Raw genomic sequence first — 24978 nt, forward strand, 5'->3', positions numbered from 1 at the left:
CAGGGGACACAGGTTCGAGCCCTGGTCCGGGAAGATCCCACATGCCGCAGAGCAACGAAGCCCGTGCGCCACCACTACTGAGCCTGCGCTCTAGAGCCCGCGAGCCACAACTACTGAAGCCCGTGCGCCTAGAGCCTGTGCTCCGCAACAAGAGAAGCCACCGCAATGAGAAGCCCGCGCACCGCAATGAAGAGTAGCCCCCACTCGCCACAACTAGAGGAAGCCCGTGCACAGCAATGAAAACTGAACGCAGGCAAAAATAAATTAATTAATTTTTAAAAAATGTATAAATGTAGACCTATAGTCCCCACATCTGAGCATGAAAGACAGAATATATTAGTTTATATAATAGTGTCATTTTCTTCAATTATCTTTTACACTGATTACTAGCTACTTTCTTACATTAAAATAATACTTTCTCTATGTGAAACATTTAAAACATATTAAAAATAAATAAAATATAATTATTTAAGTCATATATAAGCATATATACATAACCTATTTATTTTTCCCCTTCCTGTTTCTTTCTCTAGATAGATAGATAGATAGATAGATAATTAATATTAAAGTTGCTATATCTAGATATATTGACATTGATATATCTAGATAGATAAACATACACACATATATATCTTGTGTACTATTTTTACTTTCAATGTCATAGGTTTTACCCCTATTTTCATGACTAAATCCATTGTATAATCTCACATAAATATGCTATTTGAATATACATTGCTGTCTGCATATTTTATGCGTTCTTTATTATAGGCTCTTAGATGAAGATGCTGACTTGCAGTTATAACGCTTAAGGAAACCCGTACCTAGTGTCAAAGTGCTCTAATTCACACCCTCAAATGATGTGTGAAATAACCGTTCTCACAGCAGCCTTGTCATCATTGAGTGGTGTCTATTCCAAAACTGTTTATTTTCAAAGGAGGTGAATATTTTCATTTGCATTTCTTTACCAGATCTTTTCCCTATATCCATTCACAATTTGCATCTCGGGTAATAACTCATATTTCAAAGAGTCAGAATGGGTTAGATAGGACATTGACTGCATGGCTTTCTCGGGGTATCTACCATTCCTCAGGTCTTATCGTTTATTTGCTGAGTCCTTGCTGAGACTAAGGCTGAGCTCTCATTTATGTTCCCCATAAACCCCAAGAGACAGAAGAATATCACGAGGAAAAGGCATCATTGCACCCGTGTGGGAGAACCAACTTCCTTCTCTTCTGTGGCTTCAAACAGCAATTTTAACCCTCATCCTCTGTGCTGCTGACGAGGAGCCCCTGGAGGCTGGATGGGAAGATTTGCCTATCACTCCCCCACCCATTGACTTTATTTTCACTCTCAGATGCCGTGCTCATGTGCAGGAGGGACTTGGCGAGTGCTTGTTTAGGGACTGAATGACCATGACTCCGTCCCCTCACTCGATAAATGCACGGCCTAGCAATAGAAATATAAAAATATATAAACCACACTTATATAAATATATAAGAAGTGCTATAATAGATTGGGTGCATATGGGAGAAGCCTCATTTTGAGGCTTATTTGTAACAGATAATACAATAATCAAGCTAAACCTTAAAGAATGAGAAGGGACTGGCCATGAAAATGAGGCACAAGCGGCTTCCAGGCAGAAGGATCACAGTGTGTTTCAGACGGTCTGCACTGTTTGGCGTAAAAAGAATGAAGCACTGAGTCAATGAGTGAATGAAAATAAGACTGGAAAGAAGCAGGAGGTGGAGGCTCCTCGTGCTAAGGAGCCCACCCAGATCGCTCCCGACGGCGACCAGAAGCGCGGAAATGATCTGAGCAGCAGAACTGAAACTGACTGCGGCACCAGCCACAGAGTGGATTAGCGACTGGAATGTGGGGGTCAGAGAGGCCTGAGTTACAGGTAAAGGTGGATCTATTAGCAAACAGACAAAGGAAATGATGGGTAAACAAATGAGGCTTGTAGTCAGTGGGCAGATGGGTCCTCATGGCTTAGGACAGAGGCAGAGGGGCAGATAAAGAGTGCAGTTTTAGGCACTGCAGTTACCTGCCAGTTATAGGGAAAGACAGCCTGACCTACAAGTGTCACATGCGCGAGAGCAATCTATGCAAGCCAATATGAAAAATGACAGCTAATAGTGAGAAATTTTTAAGTTGCCTACATGTTTATAGTGCTTAGAGCTGGACAAGTGAGATTTCGGTGATTTATTTTCTTGCTTATTTTTATATGTATTTTATTTTATAAGTCATATAAATGTTATTGTATATGTATCTTTAATTATTCTGCAGTGATATGTATTACCAAAAATGTCAGTCTTGTGCAATTAAAAATAAAGGGGAAAATAATCATGGCCACCATTTGTAGTATCTACCACTAGTTTTTACACAATAGCTGGGGTTTCACAGGTGTCTCTAAGGTCTAAGGTGTCTCTGAGGTCCTTACTACCCTCAGAGTAGAAAAGGAGCAAGCCCAAGTGCACAGACTAGTGTGGTAATTACAGAAACAACTCATTTCTCCATCCCTCTCTATAGTCACACCCTTTGCAATGTGACTTTTAAGCCCCCCGCATCAAGGAGTCTGTTTCCCCACGTCTTGCATCTCAGCTGGTCTTGTGACTTTCTTTGGCCATGAGAATGTGGAAGATGTGATGTGGTGGCTGGCTGTTCAGAGCTTGGGCTTGGAGATGCATCAGACACCTCTATTCTCACTTTGCAGTCCTCCCTCTGTCACATCAATAAGGGCAGGCCAGAGTGCTGGATGAGAGAGAGACAGCATCCCAGCCACGACCCTTAAACATCAGACATGGAGTGAGGCCATCCTAGACCAGCTAGACGCTGGCTGACTTGCTCTCTGACATAGACTCCAGAGCAAACCCAGCCAAGATCAGGTGAACTGGCCAAAACCAGCAGAACTGCCCCACTGACCCATATTCAGTCGTTGTTATTTTAAGACACTTAGGTTGGAGCAGTTTGTTACACATCAATAGCTAACTGATACAATAGAAAGTGGAAGAGCTGTGGCTCCAGCCCAGGTCTAGGCTTCTCTGTGTGTCCTCAAGCCTTCTCTGTCTCCACAAGGCACTTAGTGACCTCGCTATAGGCTTTACACTGAATTCTCCTTCCCTGTCCCTCTCTCCAAGTGCTTTTCATAGGAAAGCACTCATTCTGTCTCCACACGAGATCTATTTTGGATCGCTGTTATTTAAATTTAAAGACTCCTCCACGACTGCCTAGTGTTGTTTTGTTCTGTTTCAAATAATTTATCAATATAATTACGTCGCTGGAATGGAGAGTCTCCACACCTTGGTTCACTAATAAAATTAGAATAAACTTAAGAATATACTTCTTTGTATGCCACCTTCACATATTTTATCTGGTTTTGTATTTATATTACTACGAGGTTAAAAAAAGTATCGCTATACTAATTTTACAGGTAAAACAAACAAAACAAACAAAATTCAAGACAAGAGATAGATATAGCAGACCCCTGTCTGGGATCAAACAGTGAATCAGACACCCTGCCTGCAAGCTCAGCCTGACCTCACCACCAGACCATAAAATCTAGCTTCTGACCCAGAATTATTTAATCCAGCTGTGAGACTTAGGGAGCCATTTCACATGCTGGCTTTCTAGTTAAAAATAACAATTCATTTCCCATTGCATTTCAAATACTGCTAGTTTAACCAAGATTCTTCATTGTCTCCAGAAAGCGTAAGGAAACTACCAGCCCCCAAAGGGTGTAATAACCTTCAGGAGGTAGGCCACTGTCTACTTCCTTTGCCACTGGATCCCCAGGCCACAGAAGAGGCATATGACACGGAGTAAGAAAGTGCAGGTATTAAGCATCTAGGTACTAATTTCTTTAAAATACTCATTTAATCCTCACACAATCTTATTTCTTGCAAATTTCCTCATTTTATAGATGAAGCATTGAGTCAGGGCTTTATATACTTTTCCTAAAATAACTCAGAGAATGAGTGGTAGAGTCAGATTTCCAAGCCAGGATTGTTGAGGTCAAAATGGATGCATTGTTTTCCTAATCTCCCCAGAGTAACAGATATGCTTACCTGTCAGACAACCACTAGGGTTAGAGTCTAAAAAAGTGGCCTCAGGGTGGGAAGGAGGGATAGTTAGGGAGTTTGGGATTGACACGTACACACTGCTATATTTAAAAGGGATAACCAACAAGGACCTGCTGTATAACACAGGGAACTCTGCTCAGTATTATGTAACCACCTAAATGGGAAAAAAAATTGAAAAAGAATAGATACATGTATATGTATAACCAAATCACTTTGCTGTACACCTGAAACTCTCACAACGTTGTTAATCAACTATACTCCAATATAAAATAAGTTAAATAAAGAAAAAATATTGCCCTCAAGGGCTATCTCTACCAGTGATTAAAAAATGAGGAAACAGGCTTCAGTTAAAGCAGGATAAGCATAATAAAGGTTATTTTAAAAGCTACTTACAGACTGTTGCATTTTTGAGCCATCAGAGTATATTGCAAATTAAAACGGGATTTTCTGATTGATGGTTTGATTCTGTGGGGAAACAACTCTGCGGGCACCATTGCCTATGGGCTCGCACCAAGGAATCTGTGGTCATTTCACATGGTGCTGGAGCATGACTGTAAGGCCAGATCACTCCCATTTTGCCTCCTGATTTGCTCTTCAACCAGGCCTTTCCTAACATAGCGTGAACACAAAGGTCAATTTCCTGCAGTCAATTTGAAAAAGGCCAACTCTCAATTAACTTTGCAAAAGGGGTCAGAGGTGATGTGGAGAAATAAAATCAGCAAGTAACACAAAACACCCATTTCAGTTCCGAGCTCTAATGGCCACTGCTTCCCAAATACTGACCAGAGCTGCTAGCCAGTAGTAACTCAGATACATTTCGCAATCTGTTGCTCAAAATCGCATCATTTCTGCTACCCGCCTCCGGTGGACAGATCGATAAGGGAAGATGTGGAAGACTAACAACTGGAGAGAGAAGGAAAAAAGCAGAAAAAAGGGATAGGGGAGTAATAGGCAAAAGCTAAATATTATTCTTACAGTTATTATTATTTAGAATTTATTAGATTCTTTCCTCCAACCTCAAATAAATATGCACACTTCCTACTCATCTTTAATTGCCCTGCCAACCCTGCAGATGAACCAACATTTCACGCGCCAAGCAGAGGACTCTGTGAACTGCTGAAAGGCCACTCTACCCTCCCACACTGCCAAGGAGCTCCCTAAATCCAAACCAGACAGGCCCCTCAGTGGAGAGGTTCGCTGTGGTCTACCAACATTAAACCCCAAATGCTTACTGAGCCCCTAACTGTTGACATGGGGCAAACCCAGGGATTTTCCAGTACGTCACGCTCTCTAAAGAATGGTTTGGTCAACCTTCTTGAGTAAAGGACATGAAGCAGGGGGATGGGAAGTTGGTAAAAAGCACCATTCCACCTTTGATACAAATCCCTATAATCAAAACCATATTTCAGCCAGCTCGGTCTTACCTCCAAACTCCCTCCGAGACACTATAAACATTGGCAGACAATGCATATCATTAAGGTGGAGTACGCTCTCATAAATGTTTGCTTCCATCTGCTAGTTGTTTTAGCAAGTATAGGGAGATTTCTTGTGGTCAGTTTGGATAACAAGAGGAGGGATTCCCAAATCTCCCCTGAGAAGCAGCTCAGGAGTATGGCATGGCGACAGTGCTGGAGTGTGCAGCCTTGGGAAGCAAAGATGGAGCTCAGGGTGTGTTTTCCAGCCTTAATTGTCCAAGAGCAGGCTGGGTGCAAGGGCAACGTGACCCACTCCCCCTTTTTGCTGTAAAGAAACACTAAAGAAAGACTGAGCATTGTTGTCTTTCAATACCAAGGGGGGAAGTGGGCAAAAGAAAGTCAGCGTGTTCTGGCACCAGAATAATTTCTCCATTACCTCAATTAGTTCCAATGATGTGGAAAAGTTCTGTCTGGAGAAATCAAACTAAACGTAAAATCACCGAAGCTCCGGCGGTGGTGGCGTAGGTGTTGATACAGGCATTAGTCAGCAATACTGATTGCCATGAAGTCACTCAAGGGCCCGTCGCTAGAACCCAGGCAGAGAAATAAACTCATTAGATCACCCCTTTCAGTGAAACATGTGGTTTCCACTGTGGCACCAACGCCACCTGGCCTCGACCAAAAGATTTAGCTGTCTGCCCTTGGAAGGCACAATTTACTAAGGTGTCTGGTAAAGAAATCTGGCTAGGTACCCTTATTACTTTCTGCAGAAACATAAATAAGTCTTCTTTCTCAAGAGCCACATTTGCCATTAGTTATGAGATGTTGGATTTTCTTTAAGGAAGTAACTGGTTCTTTGTGGCCATGGAGCACAGAATTGAGACTGAAAGGAAGAGGCTGTGAGAGAGATGTGGGCTTAACACAGGGAAGACTCTGTCATGCTTGAAGCTGGGCATAAGCCTCCCATGTAAGATGGATATTAAGCTCCCCATTGGGTGTTCAGTGAAGGCTGGGCCACACCTGCCAGGCGTAGTACAGGGAGGATCCTTGCATTTGATTCCTGCACTGAATGATCTAAAAATCAACTTAAGATCCCGTTAGCGGAAGGAACTGAGAGAAAAGAAAATATACAGCTTTCTTTTTGCATCATACATATTCTCTGCCCCTCTTCCCTATAGAGCCATAAAGTAAACCTCTAGACTCTCAAAAGATGTTCTCTCATATATAGAGTTATGTTAATATAATATGTATTCCTTAATGTTTGGAAGAATTTATAAAAATTGAGATGCTCTGTGATGGGTTGAACAACTCTCCTGGTGGTACAATGATCTTCCAGTCTAAGCAGAACCTTCTTCAAGCACTTATTTTGATGAAAGGTTGATGATGAGCACAACAGGAATATGAATGGATGGATGGACGGATAGATAGATATAGATAGATAGATAGATATAGATAGATAGATAGAATGTATTGTCCACTTCCTGTGTGCTCAATGATTTATTATATCCCCCCCCAAAAACACACTTTGGTATCATACCCAGGTTATATAACTGAAGAAACTGTCCCAGAGAAGTTGAGTAACTTGCCCAAAATCACATAGCTAGCAAGTGGCAGAAACAGGATTAAGCTCAGGAAAGAGGAGACCCCCAGCTTCAACCACCCTCTCACACTGCCTCTGCAAGCCCACATCAGGCCACAGCTTAACCGGCCTTGGAAAACCTGCTTTGAATGACTTGAATGTTGAGACCAACATCAAGGAGGGGTCGAGGCCCCTATTTCTTTATGCATCATAGTGTAGAGATGGTAACTAATAAATGGCTGATCGATAGGAGAATTTAAAATGTCTCCTCAAAACAAGTTTCCCTTTTTTTAACGTGAAGTGGTACATACCAATTGAATGTACTGACAAAGCTGGAACTTCACACCCTGACAGGAAGCCTGAGCCGGTTGGCTTCAGCCCAGTCCCTGAAAACTAGAAGAATAGTTAATAGTGTCATGAGCCTCCAGGGCACATTGTTAAAGAAGCCAAGTTCAGAATTAGTTGAATTATTCCTGAGTATGTTGGAAGCTCCATGCCTAGAAGCAACTTCTTCTCCCTTCAAATCAAAAATTTTATTGGATAGATGAGGGTGATGAAAATATTACTCCTCCACTTGGGGATTTCAACAACGTGGAGATGTTTTTGAAAATGCCACTTGAATTTTCCAGTTCCTAAAAAGGGACTAGCTTTCATGGCTTGACATAGACTAGGGCCCCGTGCAGGAATCCAAGTTAGAAAGAGTCCCTAATCCATGGTTCTCCCTCCAATTCTGAACTTTACGTTAGTATAGGTTTGCTCATTCAACTAGTCTTCATAATGCTAACCACCTTTCAAATTATAAACAATGAGTCTTTATGAGTGAGCACAATAATTAAGTAATCATTCTATTGTACATTACTGAGTAGAAAATTCCATAGAGTCTATCAAGAAAGAGCTATTTTAGTTGTGTTTAGACTAAAAACTTGATTAGCTACGTCAGTGTTAGAACGGGGATTGCAAAAAGAAACAAAAGCTGCAGATGAACTGGAAATGTCAAACCAGGCTTTGATTTCCATATTCCCCCACGCCACTCGTTCCCTACAGTCCTGTTGAGGGCATCGCAATGATTTTCATTATAGATGCTAAAATATCTTATGCTATTTTTACATTGGTCTCATCACCCTCAAAGGTTGTGAACAAGAACCACATCAGCCACTGTGAAGTACAGCATGATGGTGAAGAGCTTAGGTTTACTCCATGAATGAAGAACCTAGATTCAGACACTGATTCTACCCACATCTGCGTGATCTTGGGCAAGTCATTTAGCCTCTCTGAGTATCTAAAATGAGCATAATAATAGTGCCTATCTCATCAGGCTAGTGAGAGAAATAAATTGATACTTATTAAAAAGCACCCAGCACAGTGCCTGGCACAGACTGAAGACTTGTAAGTGTGAGCTATTCGTATGATTATATCCTCTTTCACAAATAGTTTTGTACTGAGCACTCAGTAGAAGCTCAATATAAAAGTGATAATTTGTAACATGAGGGAGACAATAATCACAAATTAGACTACAATGCAGAGTAATTCTGGGAGTTTAAAATTATTTTATTTTTTAAAGTATCTCCCTTGTTACCCAACTCTTTCCCTGTCTTTCTTGTTCCCCTATTTTATACTTTGCTCAAGGCATCATTTACTGTTCCAAAATATTAGACTCTTATAGGTACTCAGAAGCCCCAGGAGAAATGGAATACATTTACAGACCCATAAACAACTAAATTAGTGCCAGAAATGGGAAATATAGTCTATAGTTGGAGAGTGCCCAACACATAATACATTGTGGCATAGAAGAGACTTCCTTTTTGGTGGCTGGAAAATCTATTTGCTCTAAGTATTCAATTTTTTTTTTTTTTTTTTTTTTTTGGTACGCGGGCCTCTCACTGCTGTGGCCTCTCCCGTTGCGGAACACAGGCTCCGGACGCGCAGGCTCAGCGGCCATGGCTCACGGGCCCAGCCGCTCCACGGCATATGGGATCTTCCCCGACCGGGGCACGAACCCATGTCCCCTGCATCGGCAGGCGGACTCTCAACCACTGCGCCACCAGGGAAGCCCTAAGTATTCAATTTTAAAATGGATAATAAAAATAAATAATAGGCATGCTTCTACTTAAATTGCACCTTTCATGGAAGATCTCAAGGAGTTTTTCAACTGTTAATTTATGACCTCTGGGGAAAAGTAGGTGACGATATCTTTCGTCCTCAAATGGAAAAACAGATGTAGAGAGGCCCAAGTGACTTGTCCAAGGACACAAGGCAATCCCCAACTTCAAGCAAATCAGCTCACAAAAAAAGAAAATGCAGAGACACTCTCTTTAAATGATTAAAGCCCATATTATTTGACTATAAAACCAGAGACGCATTCTAACGTGGGCTGTACAACTGTCATACATCTAGTACTGTTTTCATTAGTATACCACTTGTCTGTACGGAAACCCTGCAGAACAAACTACCTCAGAAGCTTAGTAGTGGGCTTCCCTGGTGGCGCAGTGGTTGAGAGTTCGCCTGCCGATGCAGGGGACGCGGGTTTGTGCCCCGGTCCGGGAGGATCCCACATGCCGCGGAGCGGCTGGGCCCGTGGGCCATGGCCACTAAGCCTGCCCGTCTAGAGCCTGTGCTCCGCGGCGGGGGAGGCCACAGCAGTGAGAGGCCCGCGTACCGCAAAAAGAAAAAAAAAAAAAAAAAAGCTTAGCGGTGTATATTGGCAAATATTTATTCTTGCTCACGTATCTGCTGGTGGGCTGGGAGTCGAGTGTCTAGGCTGAGCTCGAGGCTGAGTTCAGCTGGGCAGCCTGAGAAGCAGGTTAAGTCTGGATCTTCTCCCCATGTCTCTCACTCCACATGGAGTAGGGGTCTAGCCAGGGCAAGATCATCTCACGGCAATGGCAGAGGAGCAAGAGAACAAACCCCAACCATACAAGTAAACCATGCCATTTCTACTAATCCTACGCACCAAAGCAAGTCAGTGACTGAGCTTGAATAAAAGCGTGGAGAAGCACACTCTCCCCACCACGAAGCTGAAAAGCCACATGGCCACGCCCCCAATCAATTTCCTTGGCAGTGCAACATCCCCATGAAAGGGAGAGAAGGGAGTGAACACTCTTAAACAATAATCTAATTTACCAGCGTCAGCACTTTATCATTAGTAATATTTCAGACACCTTGTATGTGCTAAACTGTGGCTGCTTCACATGCTTCTGTAATTTCTACTGGACCACTGGCTTGATCCCTGGCTTGGAAGGGTGTATCTCCTTGATACCAAATTAAAAATGCTAATCAGAGATTTAAATCACCTAATAAGGAAATAATGCCCATGAATTTAGATGAAACTGTATATGGTAGATCAGTGTAAAGAATTTCAGCTTCTGAGTCTATTCACAGACACTCTTTAATCCCTGAGATTTCCAAGTAACCAGGAATGCTTGGTATCTATAAAAGGTGCCGTGAAATATCTTCAGCAAATTGATGCTCATTGCAGATGAGCTCCCGTTCACTAATGGTTCTACCTCCATAAAACCTCAGAAAACTCAAAAACTCCAGGATGCCACATGAGGATTCTTTCTGGTTTGCTGCATCCTGGTATAAATCTACATTCCCCTTAAAGTCATTTCCTGCTACGTTTGCAATTCTCCCCCAATACTCAATTTGTTTCTCAACCTAGACCCAAATTTCCAGCTATAATATTCATTGAGGATGAGACATTCTCTCTCCTCCCTCCCTCTCTCCCCCTCTCCCTCTTCCTCCCTCCCTCTCTCTCTCTCTCTCTCTCCCCCCCTCTCTTTCACACACACACTCTCTCTCTCCCCCCCCCCCACCCTCTCTTTCACTCTCTCTCTCTCCACAAACTACATAGAGCCAAAGAAACATAAAGAACTAGGGCTCCTGTCTAACCTGGATTTTCTAGACAGCGATGAGATTTAAAGAAGTTGCAGTCACTATCATTCAGCGATGAGATTTCAGGCAGTGAAAGGAAGAAGAGTTGCCTGCACCGCAAGGCCCCTGCAGGGGCAGCCTGGCTGTACAGGGCAAGAAGGAGAACTGGCCATCCCTCTGACACTATTTTGAAGCCCAGCTTTCTCTCCAAGGTAGCTGAGTCCTCCCTGCATCACTGCTGACCCCTGCCTCCGGGCTCTATCTGAATCACTTTCCTTTCTGGTTACATCTGTAGGTTCCTGCAGGGAGAAGAGTGGCTCCCACTGGTTCAGGACTATTTCTCCAAGTGATATATGTCACAATTCTCCATGCTTTTAACAAGACTCAATTAAAAATTAATCAGCCCAGCATGGTAATTGGAGACGTAATTGTTTCTTTTCCCAACTCCATGGCCATAGGCTAAAAGCACACCCAGAACCTAAATTAATCACCTAATTGGGATTTTTCCATACTCCAGCCCCTCAGCCTTCCAGGGGTCCTAGCAATGTGCTGCCTGACCTCAATAATTAGATTGCCCCGGTACCCACGCGGTGGCTTTCTGGCCTACTTTCCCTTCCAAGTCCCTTTAGTAAGATGGAAAATAGCCATGTAGGCTGTTTACCTGGGCCTTCTCCAATGACCAGCAGCCTTTATTTTCAGAAGATAAAACAGCGGTCATGAGGAAATACTGAAAACAATGGGGCAGGTTAATATATTCAACCTAGTTTGTAATAGTAAAAGTTGGTTTCAACCTAACGGCAGTCCTGGATTGGTTAAATAAAGCATGGTCTATTGATCCAACATGTAGTCTATTCATACAGCATGAGCAATAAAAAGATATGAGAAACGTTATGTTTACAGCTACAGAATGTTTTCCACATCAAACCATATATATCCTCATTTAACACTCAGAGCAATTCTGAAAATTAAGTATCATTCTCCCTTTCTCTCTCTGTCTCTCATTTTTAACAAATAAATCTATTGAGCAAAAGAAATTAGGTTAATACCAGAAGTATTTGTGTGTTGACACATAGTAGCTAACACACACACTACCTTTATACTTCTGATGTAAGAAATAACGTTTTGTTTACTCTTCCCAAAGTCAAGATTAACAGCAATCTTTTGGTTTCTGTAATGAAAGAAGGTGAAGGCTTACATTTTAGTTTTCATTTTTTAAACCTTGACAGGAGTCTTGTGCTTTCCTAAAGAGACAGCATGAAAGAGCCTATGCATCTTATTTTTTCTTAAGCTGCTACCTGGAAAAAATTAAGCAAATTTTTTTCACTATGTTCTTCACATAGGTTCATCCATCATACACTAGGAATCAAAAAAAAATTTTGGAGGATTTGGAATGATATTTAAGTGGAAGATTATTCTTTATATATGGAATTAATATTCAGAAGACCAACCAATGTTTGAGTCTCTCAAGACAAAGCTTAAGTTCTCTTTCCTCCATGAAATTGACCATTAAAAAAAAAATGTATCTTTATCATACATTGTTCTCTCTGAGTACATTCATACTATAAATTTATACCTTCTTACAAACTTCTGCCATTCGTGAAAGGTTTGGATCTCCAAAGACATATCTGTCACCTTGTAGGTAACTAAGAAATTAATTTTAATTGAATTGATCTAACCATACCCTTCAATTTCATACCAATAACAAAGTATGTTTAAATGATACCAGCGATATGTGTTCTGTCAACTGTAAAATAATATGCACATATTAGGTATAAATATTAATAATAACTATAGACATACGTCTGTATTTGCAATTAGGTTAATAGTATCAAAAGAGTTATTCTTCTCTAGCCACTAGGATCTAGTCTGCCAAGGCAGCCAGTCTCTTCACAATAGTAAAGGTAGCTTCAGTGAAACCTATTTTAGAGTTGTATGAAGTTAATGAAGGCCACCATTTTAATTTCTCCAGGATTACTTGTAGGTGTATAAAGAACAGTGCCAATTCTCTTTCAAAAGTCTCTGTGCATCAAAGAAGCAAATGAATAAGGTAGTGTACAGGTTTCATGTGTTCTGATACTTGAATCCTTACATTGGAACTATTACTCAAGGGCCTTCCTTCCATTACTAAAGGGTCCCAGCTGTAGAAAAACTGCTGATATGCACACCTCTCCAGCCCACTAGACACATTTTTCAAACAGGTAATTCCGCTGTTCCTAGCCTCATCTCAGTCCTTAATAAAACAAGCATTTATACTGACAAACCACAGTGATACTGCACTTAGTCTAATCATGACAGTCAAACAACGCTTAGAAGTTTCAACAATATTCACTTTACACACATGTGGAAGGTGAGAACAAATCCAATTTTTAATTTACCTCATTTATTGTGTTCTGTAAAATTCAGTGCTCACACTGTCAGTTCGCAAATCTCATCTGAACAAAATAAAATTATTTATGCAGCTGCTAATGGCATATTATAGATGGCATCGCTATGATTCTCCCCACTACCTATTAGTCATAACAGTCCCAGGGCTTTATTAGCTATCTCCAGGCAAAGCATCTCCCTGGAAAGAAAAATTTGCAGCAAGCAGGAAGCTCTAGCCTCTTCATGTTCATCTCAGGAAAACTCAAGAGGACTCCCAAAGACCTCTGACCTTTGCTCCAGGGTCGCAGTTGCCTTAGGGGCTCTTTCCCCTCTCTCCTTCGTCCCTCCCTGTCCAGCCTCACCTGTGATCACCCAGGGTAGGAAGAGATGAACGCCCTCCTGGGCTCTGATAACAGGGTTGCCTGACTGTAATTACAGGCTTTCGCTTCCCAGCTATCCAAATGACAGTCACAATCGAGACTGAAACTCCTCAGTCAGATGGAATCAATTACTGAGCAAAATTGGGAGGTTAATTTTCCTCAGAATGAGGTATGCCTTTTAGCATTGCCATCTCTTTCACTCCAGCTGATGGCTTGTTTGGCTGCATTGTTCTTTGGCCATAGGAACAAAGTTCCATTAGGAAGGATTTCCAAGAGAGTTGATTTGAAAAGGAAACTCCATCAGCCCCCAAACTCAATACACCCTGAATAGAAGGACTGTTAGTAACCAAGCAGCATGGATGGCTAATCACTAGAGTTCACATTTGACGGACATGGGGTTAATCCAATAGGAAGAAAGAGAATTTTCCAGTACAGTACCATTCCCTACTTGAAGTTTCCCTGGCTGTAATGTAGCAAGACTCAGTATTGAAAGGAGCCTTCCCTTTTGGAAACTACCATGAAAGTAAACCAATTCCCTCATTAGAATAATTTTCTAAGTATGATAAAGCATCTCTTCAAAAACAAATAGAACAAAACAACCATTCTTCATCTTCTCCAAATGGACTTGCCTCTTCTGAACGGCTTAGCAGAAAGGTCAAAATAGCTTCCATGTAATAGGTGATAACATAACAATCATGATAATAACAGTGACTGAAATTTATTCAACCTATACCATGTTGCAGGAAATGCTAAGTATTTTTTTTCATTAACTCAGTCCCCTCAAAACTGTGCTAAACTGAGGCACTGAGAAATTGGATAACTTGCTCACATTTACCTATTAAGTAACCAGGCCAGAATATGAACCCAGGTGACCCGACTCCAGAGCCTACCATTTAAAATCTCTCCACTTGGGGCTTCCCTGGTGGCACAGTGGTTAAGGATCCACCTGCCAATGCAGGGGACACAGGTTCGATCCCTGGTCCGGGAAGATCCCACATGACACACAGCAACTAAGCCCGTGTGCCACAACTATTGAGCCTGCACTCTAGTGCCTGCGAGCCACAACTACTGAAGCCCACTCGCCTAGAGCCCGTGCTCCTCAACAAGAGAAGCCACTGCAATGAGAAGCCTGTGCACCGCAACGAAGAGTAGCCTGCGCACCGCAACGAAGAGTAGCCCCTACTTGCCACAACTAGAGAAAGCCCGTGCACAGCAACGAAGACCCAACACAGCCAAAAATAAATAAATTAAATAAATTTTTTTTAAAAAAGACTAAAATCTCTCCGCTTGATAAACTATATCACTCCATACGCTCATAAGTCCCCAAAACAGGAGATACTCTCATCACTTTCTAGGTGGGGAGTTTGAAGCATAGAGATATTAATCAACTTATTCAAGTTTAGATATCCTATAAGTAAATGAAGTTTCTAATCCACACCGTGTCTGTCAGACTCAAAAGCCTGACCTTATCCATTAAAAACCCTGCAGAGGCTTTGCAAAGAGCCACTTTTGCAAGGTCTTGGGTCATAGCTAAATCTTTGGTAGTGATTATCAATTCTAATATCATTTGTTCTTCCATTAATCTTCTTTAGGACTACAGCTAGATCAAATTTAGTGGATTTATATGATTCTTAAGATGATATTATATATTTATATTTTATCCCAAATCCGATATAGATGTTTCCCTTACACCATCTCTTTTAAGAAGACACTCCATTAAGTGGGTACACACTTCATCAGGAAACAGACTTCTAAAGTTTGAATAACTTGTAATACTATCTTTAGAATTAAAATTTGGTGTCATTTCTCCTACTGAAACCCCATATCCCTATAGTGTCTGATAAATTTAAAGACAGGCACTTTATTATTGCCCCTCAGTCTCTGGGTCAGAAAAATGAGCTGGTATCTGCTAAACATATGCCATTTATTAGAAGTAGAGCTTGGTTGGTTCATTCAATCATTCAGCAAACAGATTTCTTGAGTTTCTACTGCATACCAGCATGGTAGCATGACAGTAGACCACAGCTAAAGTCTTAGAAAAGGATAGACAATGTGCCTGCTCTCATGGACCCTATATTCTAATGATAAATGCAGCAAGAGCATTTACAAATAACGTTTACACTTTGCACACACCTGCTATATTATGTAACACTGTGGGAAAATTAATGGCAAATAAGTTAGTGTTTTCTGGTTACAAGTAAAGTAAGCTAGATATTTTTTTCTTTCCCTAAGCAGCATATCATGCTAAAAAAGGCATTTATGAATATATGAATGTGACCAAGGGGAAAATAATCAAAACTGAAATAGATAAAACAGATAATTTTTCTTTCAGTTTGGGGAGTGGGGATGTTATTTATTTTACAGCAGGACTTGTTACAGTTCACGTTGACATATGTGGATCTTCAACTTCATGAAGAAGTATTACTGCAAGGAAACATGAATAATACAGACTGAAAACTACTACTCATTTAAAACCCACTTTAGGGACTTCCCTGGTGGCACAGTGGTTAGGAATGCACCTTCCAATGCAGGGGACACGGGTTTGATCCCTGGTTCGGGAGGATCCCACATGCTGCAGAGCAACTAAGCCCATGCGCCACAACTACTGAGCCTGCGCTCTAGAGCCCGTGAGCCACAACTACTGAGCCCATGAGCCACAACTACTGAAGCCCGCGCACCTAGAGCCCATGCTTTGCAGCAAGAGAAGCCACCACAATGAGAAGCCCGCGCACTGCAACAAAGAGCAGCCCCCCACTCACCGCAACTAGAGAAAGCCCGCACACGACAACAAAGACCCAAAGCAGCCAAAAATAACTAATAAATAAATAAATTTAGGAAAAAAAACAACTTTAAATGAACTTTAAAACTTCTGAAGTTAAAGAAATAGAACCATAATTTTATAATTATATATGTTTATATATATATATATATACACTACAATTTATATGTGTATATATAAATTATAGAATTCATTATAAGAATCTGATTCACCAGCATAATGTTCTGGATCCCAGATTTCACAAAGTGAAGCTCATCTCTATTGAAATGATGTCCGAGGTGATACTATATTGAATCAGCTAAGAGGACATTCTGTTCTCAGTAGACACTGAGAAATGGTATTTGATTTAATCCAAAAGAAACACACACACACACACACACACTTCTTATACCCCATGTTTAGATCAGCATAACATGATCTCTGGATTCAGAAGGCATAAGATTCCATATGGCTCTGGATCTCCATATTCCACTTCTTTTCTTTACTCTTAACTCTGGTTTTTCTTCTCATAGGCTCTGTTTTCTTCCTTGCAAGAGGTAGCACCTGATAAGAGCAGGAATGCAGGCGCAGCTGCTGGAGCACCGGCCTTCCCCCAATTACAGCACCTTTAGTGTGTAGGTATAAGAGAAGATCTTGTAAAAGGGGATTTCTCATTATTTTGTGGTCAAAAGGTTTCATACACTATTTTTTTTTCTGCTGCTAAAGCTTAGAAAGGGTGGAAAGCAAAATATTTTGATAATTATTCAGGCCATCAGGTTACATAAGAGGTTCCATAGCTTTTCTGCATCAAACTTGAACAGTTGAAACCACAAATTCTGTTTTTGCAGCCATAAAACATTTGTGGCAAAAAAAGAGAAAGAGAGAGAGAGAGAAAATAATAAAATCCATTTTCCATTCGCTTGAAACTTATAAAATTTAATGTGGTGAAAAATGAAAGTTTATTCCCCGTAGGAAACTGCTCGGAGCCGTGTTTCACAGGCATGGTGTGGAGACTGCAGTACACATTTGCAGTCCTTGAATACTGCAAGAAATTGCATGCTGAAGGAGGGTGTCACAAGGTAAAACGTCGAAGTGGCAAGGTATGTAAGGCCTTGATCTAAAAGGAAAAGATTTGCTTCTTCACTAAAATCATTAAGCTGCCCCTCTCCAATAAACAGGCTTTGATCCCACAATCAACTTGAGAAAAAGATGCAGGTAGACACACATCTATGTGTAGTAGATATGCCCACAGCAGGACTGAAGACATGTTGCTCTTTTTAGTAGCTGAATGAGGTTATCAGAATGGAAAACATAGAATTATTTTTTAAAAAAGATAAGGTGGCAGTAGTTGTGACCTCCACAAAATACAGTATTCACATAATATTTGTCTTTTTATTGTCTTTCTAGAAGCAAAATGAAGGCATCCAATGGTAAACAGCAAGAATATAAGCTCCAGCTCTGTAAGTAACTGGAGAAATAGCTGTAGATTTGTCCTCTAACTCAACTGGCCTTAACTCCTTTTCTGTAAAGTTAACAGTTGGACTAAGTGACTTCTAAGCCAAATTTTAACTAAAATTCTATGGGAATTTTAAAAAGAATAATTGTCAAACCAATGGAGCACTGAACTAAGTAACAAGTAGCCAAGCAACTGAAAACAAGAATGACTTTGACCATATCTGAGTGGAAGAGTATTTCATGTGGTTTGTGGAATTTCTGAGTCCCGCTATTGCTGCAGGATCTTTAATGTTTGACTATGTATATCTGTTATCTATTGCCACAAAGATGCTGTCTAATAAACCACTCCAAAACTCAGTGGCTTAAAACAATAAGCATCTATTACTGCTCAAGGGTCTACAGGTCAGCTGGGCAGTGCTGTTGATCTGGACCAGGTTTGCCTGCCCTCAGCTGGGTTTGCAATTCACTGGTGGACCAGCTGGGAGATGACTGGGTCTGGGATGGCCTCATTTACAGGCTTCATAATAGTCATTGTCTGGTGACTGGAGTGGCAGAGGTCACACAGCCAAATGTCTCTCATCATCGGGGAGAACAGCACAAGCTTCTTCTCACGGCGCATGGGATGGGTTCCAAGAGAGAGAAGAGACACAAACAAGGCCACTTAAAGCATATGCTCAGAACTGGCGTGTTGTCACTTTCACCACATTCTACTGGTGAAGGCAAGTTGCAAGGCAAGTCCAGATTCGAGGGATGGGGAAATAGAGACCGTCTCTTGAGGAAAGCAGGTGTGAAGTCACATTGTAATGTATGTGGATTTGGAAAAGTATGAAGAATTAGGAACATTTTGACAACTGACTATACTTAGACACTAGTATGGCTGAAAGTATGATCTTTATTTTCTAATGGTAAAAAAATATGTCTCTCTACTTATTTGGTAGTGCTATGTAATTTCCCATAGGCATTGACTTCCACTGACTTTTTTTCCTACGTTAGCTACTCTACTTACCACCATTCACTACCATATTTGGTCAAACCATAATTTGGGGCTAATTAACCCCAACGTCATTATTGTAACATTTACTATCTACCGCCTTTTGGATTAATGGTGAGGACACCTTCATCCCAATTAAAAATATGTAAATATTAATCTAAAAGTGGTCCTAATATAGTCATTATACAGAAAAAGACAGATCCTTGCATAGCCTGGAATCTAAAATATTACAGTCACAACTGAATTCTAGAGATATGAAAAATTTGAGATTATATACTAGGTACCTGCTATTCTTTGTTGATCATTTAATTTTTCTGAGTCTCAATTAGCCTTTCTTCAGAAATAAAAAAAATCCCCCACATTTACTTGTCAATTTTAAGTGGACTCAGTTTACCAACATACTTGACTAATGTTGCAACCTCTGTAACTTAGTGAAGTCTTAGAATATATTTTTTTAATATTTTGAGTATTCAAAATATCTAAATAAGTAAAAACACCCAAGTTATACAGTATAGATTGATGTCAGTAGGCGGCTTTGAAAAAACTAACCAGAGACAAATCTTTAGCTGCACCAAAAAAAGAATAATTTCATTCCATAAAAACTTTATCAGTACTTTTCTTATAATATGCCTGTGAAGATACTGAGAATGCTTCTTCATACAAATGTTTTCTAATACTGTATTCACTCCCCACTAGTCATGTTTAAATCCTGCCTTATTATCCTGGTAGATTAAATCCTCTTTAAATCCTGGTAGATTAATATGACTAAAAAGAGAGAAATACTTGAGATCAAACATGGTAGGGCAACTTGGTAATTCTTGTCTCATTTCCTGTGTTATCCAAAAAAAGAGCTGGTAAATAAAAAAATAAAATATTATAGTTCATACACATTGTGCCACAGAAAAATGTAATTGACATACAGATGTAGACCATTGATTTACATTGTAGAATGAGTTCTAGCGATGTTTATAGGAAAGAGATTTACTTTCATGCTCAACATTTCCATAAACCTTTCAGAAACTTCAAATCATTTAAAGATACAAGATGAAGAAATACGTTAGAAATTTCCCAATAATCAACCGCAAAAATATAACATTACCAACTTGAAACCAACATTATCCCCTCCCCATTAGAATTTGGCACATTTGAGCATCAGATACAATTTAAAATATTTTTGAAGAATATAACTGAATCTTTTCTATTTCAGAAGAAAAATGTAATGCTTGAAATACTAGCTAATGAGCAAATACAAAAACTGAAAAGTAACTAAATATAAGACAGAGACACCTGGAATAAGCAATGTCTTTAGCATTTTAAAAGCTGGTTGATATTAAAGCCACAGTTTTTTTGTGAATGCAGATGTGTCCTAAGAGTATTTCCAGTTGGCAAAGCAGTGACAAGGTACATATGCTTTTTCATACTTTTTGTTGTTTATACAAAGCTATTTTGGTTGACTCCACACAAATACAGGGAAACAGAAGCTTGAGGCCACCACTGGAATTATTCAAAAAACACAAAGAAAACCCATGTGTTTCATTCATACAGCAATTGGGGTGAATGTGGTTTCTGGCCAACATTTTCCAGAAAACCACTTAGTCCCACAAGTTTCTTTTGAGTCTAGACGCACAGACAGAATCCCAGCTGATGGGTTTCACTCAGCCTGGAGATACAGACTGGTCCAGGATGCACAGTCAACATTTTTCTGAACTCTTGGAAGATCAGAGGAGGTTTACAGATAATACGGAAATAGGAAGCACTGAATGCCTTTCAAATTCTAGTAGAGCGAGGAACCCAGGCTAACTCCCCCCAACCGCTCAGCATCGTGGTAGCATCCTTGGCTGTCTCGCATGGTCCTTGTTTATACTAACATCCCTGTATGAGGCTCCCTGGGCTCACATCCATACTTTGCTATTCATGCCAGTGGGATCCTGGGTAAGTCACTCAGTCATGCCTTACCTCAGTTTCTTCACACATAACATGAGGATAATAGTATATAACTCATGTTCTTATTAGCAGAACATAAGATTATACATACAAATTTGCTTAACATAGTGCCTGGAACATAGCAAACACTGCTGAGTTTGAAATGTTAGCTATTGAACTGCTCTTCCTCATGTCATCATCATCATCATTAGTCATTTGCAACTGAACACATATAAAGAAGTCTGACCATAAATCTGACCTCAACCTTACGTATCACGTAAACTGCCTATTACTAAGAAAGGAATTCTTAGAGAATTCCTCATATGGAGAACTGCCGTTATAACTCTGGGCTCCAATGCGCATCCGTGGCAAATCATTAAAGGAGACTGAGAATTCTATCTTTCAGTCAGGTCCATCCTAACCTCTGAAAGCACCATTCATCCCTGGAAGTCATCAATCAGTATTTATGGAACACCACACCAGACAGTGATGGAATTAAAGAAGGAGGAAAGTCCCCTGCCCCAGACAGACGCATCACCCAGAGAGGAGACAGCCATATTCACAAATAATTACCGTGCATGAATGCATTGCACTCGCCTCAGAAAAGCAGCACGGCAACAAAGAGGACGGTACTTACATGATGCCTAAGGGGGCTGCAGAAGGTTTGACACAAGAAGAGACATGGGGTCCAAGTTTTGGAAGATGAGAAGAAGTCAACGCACAGAGAAAAGGAGGAAAAAAAAAAAAAGGGACTCTACATATGGAGTAGCAGATACCAAAGGGTTAGATATATTGCAGGGATCAAACAAGTAAGTTTCGAGTGGGAATTTTGGGAATAGATCTCTTCCTTCCCCTATAATGCAGAAAGTGAAAATGGCTTAAAACATAGACCAGAGATGCCCACGCAAACCTCAAGCCTAAAAAAATGACCCCCAAAATACCAAAAAGAAAAATAATACTTGCTTAGATAACAGTACATTTTACTTGCTCTTGGAAAAAATAAAATCTCTCTGTGAATGCCTTCTCTCCACAATCAGATTCTTTTTCTTTTTAATGGACCAAAGGAAACGAAGTAATATTTATTGTGTCTCTTGCATTTGCTCCTTACGAAAATGGCATTAGCCTCATATGGAAACACTTTGACAGGCCCCTGAAAATAATTCCTTAACCACAAACATGTCTTCTACTTGTCTGATCTCAAATCGTTCCAAGGGAGTATCACAATTGCAGGTCGGGTTTAAGGATATGACAGGCGCTATCAGTCCATTAAATATGAATGATATACGAGGGAGAGGGCAGAGGTGTTGGCACAGGCACAGGGGGCTAGACCGCTGCTGGGAGCCCGACTGCAGGTCCCGTAGGGTGTCTGCCTCGCTGGGAACGTTCCAGTCCCACCTGAAGACACTTAGCAGCAGCTCCTCAGCACAGATGAAGGGAAGAACAATGGACCTTCTCTCTGTGCTCATCACCCAGATACCATCTCGGAACCTCAGTGGAGCATGATTATTGGGAGCAAAATAGCACAGATAGGGTTTCACATCCAAGCTTCGGATATGGGAGTAACAAGATGCAGGGACACAAACAGCTGCTCTCACCGCGCTCCACCCCTCCTCGCCCCCTGCATCCACCTCCGTGTTGCTCTTTTGCGTCCAACTTCTAATTGGCAGACACTTGATCTGCACAACCGTTTCATTTTCGGAGCACACAGGCCACTGGAGACCAACTGATACGTGTGGGAAAGTGGCGCCATATTACTCGCACCTGCCGCGGGAGCCGCCCATCACCCCCCCTTCCTGCAGCTCCCATTGTGTGCCACCTTATTCTGTTTCAGTAGCAGCAGAAAAGGAGTCAAAGTAGCTGGCATTCAACATGAACACATACAAAAAGGAGGCCAGAAAGCTTCCTTGTACCTCTTCCCCTCCCAAAGAGTGCCCAGTGGCCTATTTCAACAGTAAGTGTAGCAATCCTCTCTCTTTTCAGAGCTACAGCATGTAAGAATCAGCAAAAGGCAACAACATAGGCATTTATTTGGACGGTCCATTGAGCATGGCTGGTGTGAATCTGCTACACACACACACCACACACACCACAGACACACACACACACACACACACTATTCATATTCGGTATCCTAATTCAAAACTGTTCCTATTTGGTATCCTCAAGTTGACCATATCTGTTACTTTAGTGAAAGTAAATAGATTTGAGATCAAAGGCAGCAGGGACTTTTAACTTCCAAGAGAATGGGCTGCAAAACCAATAACCTTTCGCAGCAACCTCCTTGGAATGTCGACTAAAACTGAATAACGCTACATACAGATCTTCACGACAACAATGGAGAATACACTCAAATACAAAAGAGATGGGAAAAGAAGCACAGCAGCTACATCTTGAGTAACCGGGCAGCAAGGAAGCAAGACCAAATTGTGAAGATGGATGGCCCAACTGTTTGGTTGGTGTCCGTTACCCTGCGGATACTAAAACGTTAGACTAGAACCGCTCGATGGTGGTAATAATACATCCTAAGACCTGGAAATGGAAAAGGCCCATTAAATCATCAAGCAATGCCTTTGCCAGCACAGAATGCACTTCGCAGAGAATATTCCTTAAAACGCCCCTCGGGATGTGCTCCAAAGACCAAGTCATTTTATCCATCTCCGAAGAGCACAATTCATCTCTCTACAGTATCCGATTGCTGTTATGAAATTAAACTTTGGCCTTAAAAGCATTGTTCCATACCCAACTAGTCCTTGGTACCAGGTTTTCATTAAGGACCAGTCATAGCCCTTGGAGGAGGCAGGAAAGGTCATTTTATCCATTCCCCTACCTCCGGGCAGGTCTTGTGTGAAATGACACCAGCCTGGCTCTTATTATAAAATTCCCAGAGCAGGAAGTTCTATAACCCCTGTTGTAATAGTGCTTTCCCATGACACATAATCCTCATGTAGAAAGTGTTTTCTACAGTCTAGACAAAATCCCTCCCACCACAGTTTAAAAACATGTTCCCGCAGTGGTGGAGAACTGTTTGTCACCCCCAGTGCATTGTGTGAACCTGCAGAGAAGGACAATTTCATAGTGCTGCCTCTATATTGCTTCTTGTAGCCTAGTCTTGATTTTAGCCAGGATTTTCATACCTGAGTTTATCAAAACAAAAGGTGATGTGGGCTTTTGGAAGGCAAGGGTTGTTTTCCTTTTGGCTATTTATGGGCATTGTTTTTAATTTTGATTAGTTATGTAAGCAACATTTAAAACAGTATAGCACTCTCCTGACTGAGACAATTCAGGTTTTAAGTGTGATGCAAATCCATTTGATTCTTTATTTTTTCATATCTTATTTTATTATATTGAAAGAATCATAAAGAGATTTACTAAACCAATTAAATGTGTAAAATCAGGAGTCTAAAAACCTTCAAATATATATATTTTTAATTTTATTGAAGTATAGTTAGTTGGTTTACAATGCCGTGTTAATTTCTGCTACACAGCAAAGTGATTCAGTTATATGTATATATATTCTTTTTCATATTCTTTTCCATTATGGTTTCTCACAGGATATTGAATACACTTCCCTGTGTAGGGCCTTGTTGTTTATCCATCCTGTATATAATAGTTTGCATCTGCTAACCCCAAACTCCCAATCCATCCTTCCCCCACCCCCCTCCCCTTTGGCAACCACAAGTCTGTTCTCTATGTCTGTGAGTCTGTAAAAACCTTCAAATATTAAAATGTTCACACAGTATGCTAATTATACATCATTGCTATCTATTCTTCTATTACTTGAAATAGATAAGAGGACAGAATCTTTATTGGCAATCTCTTATCATCCTACTTTAAGTTATGATAAGTAATTGAAAGTAATGAAATAAAATGTCTCTGCACATAACAATTTGTTTTTATTACCTTTAAATGCTCTTTTCAAAATTTGTTCAGAGTAATGAAGGCTCAGTAGTCCTTCAGTAAGGAACCTGGAAATACATAACCTGAGTTTACGCTTCTGACAACTCTATTATCTGACTTTTAATCAGCTGGTTCAGAATATGCTTACCAAACAAGATGCTCTGGGGAAAGAAATCAGAATTACTTTCATGATATTCTTATATTCCGCATTTTTGAAAAACAAAATAAAGTTTACAAGAATAAGTTTATACTACAATGTACGTGCTC

Source organism: Orcinus orca, chromosome 19 (assembly GCF_937001465.1).
Source record: "Orcinus orca chromosome 19, mOrcOrc1.1, whole genome shotgun sequence".
Lineage (NCBI taxonomy): Eukaryota > Metazoa > Chordata > Mammalia > Artiodactyla > Delphinidae > Orcinus > Orcinus orca.